This window comes from Amia ocellicauda, unplaced genomic scaffold (genome assembly GCF_036373705.1).
Source record: "Amia ocellicauda isolate fAmiCal2 unplaced genomic scaffold, fAmiCal2.hap1 HAP1_SCAFFOLD_94, whole genome shotgun sequence".
Classification (NCBI taxonomy): Eukaryota; Metazoa; Chordata; class Actinopteri; order Amiiformes; family Amiidae; genus Amia; species Amia ocellicauda.
Genome location: NW_027103019.1, coordinates 87,501 through 90,000, shown reverse-complemented (window position 1 = coordinate 90,000; position 2,500 = coordinate 87,501). Strand labels below are relative to the sequence as shown.

The window sequence follows — 2,500 nt, the reverse complement described above, 5'->3', positions numbered from 1 at the left end:
CTCGGATAGGTCTGGTGCGGAATCGGCGGTGCCACCAGCCTTAATCCATAGCTTTTCGAAATCTTCAGTCGCCTTCCTTGTTTGCATCAGGCTGCGAACAATAACATCCGTAGAGTTCGCCATCCTGTGCATTCTTCTCGCCTGTATTGATGGGATCAGCTTTGCCAACCTCAGTGCTCCCAGTCCACCGTCTTTAGCACGAGCGTAAAGCAAGCCGTTACAGGTCGAGGCAGGAAGGCGCAACCAGAGCTTTATGGCTTTCCGAACTTCGGAGTCCAGGGCGTTCAAGGTGTTTTGTTTGCATTGTGCGTGATCGGCCAGGTACATGAGCCGAGGTACTGCATGTTGATTGAGGATGGCCACTTTCTGACTGGGCTTCAGTGGCGCCTCATCTATCCTCGTGATCCATGTCCGCAACTGATCCGTCAGGTCAGGCTTCGAGATACCTATCCAGGGGTTCACCTTCACGCCCAGGTATCTCTCAGACTCATCAGGGTTGATCATGTGGAGACCGGCCCCTCCGATCTCCCATGGTACACAGTTGTTAATTGTGTACGAGTCGTGTGTAGGTGTAACTAGGAAGCCATGACACTTTCGAGCCTGTGCCCTAAGGCCCGTCAGTTTGCAGAAGGACTCGAGGATAGAGATGTTATGCAGCATGCCCTTCCAGCCGTCGCTCAGTAACACTAGGTCGTCAGCAAATGCAAGGGTGGTCACACGGCCTCCTTCCGACAGAAATCCTTGTCCGTGCGTTTCCAAGCTGGTGATGAGGGGGTCCATTGCCAGGTTGAATAGCAGGGGAGACATGGGGTCACCTTGTTTGACTCCCGTACATATGCGGATGTCGGGAGTCTTTTTGCCGTCCACCTCGATTGAAGTGACGCAATTTCTGTAGGATTCCTGGATCAATCCTACCACATGGCTGTCTACCCCCATTTGCTGCAGCACATCGATGATGTGCTTATGGGAAACGGAGTCAAAAGCTTTCGCGATGTCGATAAATACTACTGCGAGGTCCTTCTGCTGTCTCTTAGCTTGCTCTATGATGTTCCCCAACACCATGATGTTCTCAGAGCAGCCTGGAGCAGAGATGAATCCGCGCTGTCTCGGGTTCAGAGGACACGCTGTGGCCAGCCGCATCGTCATTACTCTCGAGAACAACCTCAGCACCATTGAACCGATTGTAATTGGCCTCCAGTTGCCAATATCCTTCTGTTGTTCCGGGTCCATGGTCTTTGGAAGTAGTATCGACCTGCATCGCTTTACGATGTTAGGTATGACTCCTGTAGTCAGCCATGTGTTAAACAAGGCTGCCATCGCCTCACCCTCTGGATCCCCCTCATCGATGGCATTGCGGGAAATGCCATCTGGCCCCGCGGCCGACGTTCTTTTTACGGCCTTCAGGTTTTCGATTACCTCTTCCCCAGTGATAAGAGTTTCAAATATCTCGTTGTCGGCTCTCATTAGGGAGTGGAAACCTCCGAGTCCCACGTAGGGAGTTTCAGCTTCCCACTTCTGTTTGTACGCATCGTGTACTTCAGAGAGTGGTACTGGGCACGAGACTGTATCTGTGCCATCCAGGATGATCGAGGCGAGGCGTTGTTTGCTTCTCGAGAAGAGGCTCTGGTATCTCAAGTAAGTGCCTCTTTTTATTGCCCGTCTTTTCATCCAGGATCTGAAAGGATGTTTCATAGGTTTCTCTTCTCCCTTTCCTTGTCTGGAACGAGACATTTTCTTCTTATCCTTGAAAGGAAGAAGCGTCCATCGAGTTTTTGTTTCAGCAAGGGCGTTAACCTTTGCATCGCCGTCCAGCCAGGCCCTGATGACCTCCAGGCAGGGATACCTGGAGACATCCGTGTCCCGAACCAACCTAGAAGCCAGTATCCGCAACTGCGCTCCTAGCCCTGATCTCGCCTCGGGTGCAGCGGTTTGCGCCTCCAGGAACTTTGCTAGATTTGTGTTCCTTTCGGGGGGGGCACCTGTTTGTGACAAAGCCGACCTTTTCCTAGGTGCCCTCCTTTTATCGCTAACCTGCTTGTTGGTTTTCGTACCGAGCTCAGCGGCGATGAGCTGGTTGATGTTTTTACGCCCTTTGAATGAGACCTCCAGCTCAGCAAGTCTATTCGATTCCTCCTCTGTCCAAAGCTTCACCGGCCTTCCTTTTTGTGAGCCGCCCTTAGTGCTTTCCGCGATTCTTTCTTTGTTGCGTACAGCTGGGTGTGCGTGGCGTTTGTGTTGCGAAAGACCAGACTTTGTCTCAAAGTGAAGGTGGCACTCCTCGCACTCCCAGGCCTTTTCTGAGACCTGGGTTTCCCTCATGCCCCTGCACTTGGGCACATGACAAGAAATTGAGTGGTGGTTTATGCTGGTCTTATCGCATTTTGCACATTTGAAGAGTAGTTTCACACTACGGTGCCTTTTCGCATAGTGTTCTACCGCCTTTCCTACTCTTCCCAGATGTTCCCTGCAAGCACTGCAACTTATACTCAAATCGGGAAGC

General features: G+C 51.8%; 1 pseudogene; it reads right to left on the bottom strand.

The window, feature by feature from the left end:
• LOC136745981 (uncharacterized) overlaps positions 1–2,500 on the bottom strand; it is an 8,169-nt pseudogene that overhangs the window by 2,321 nt on the left and 3,348 nt on the right.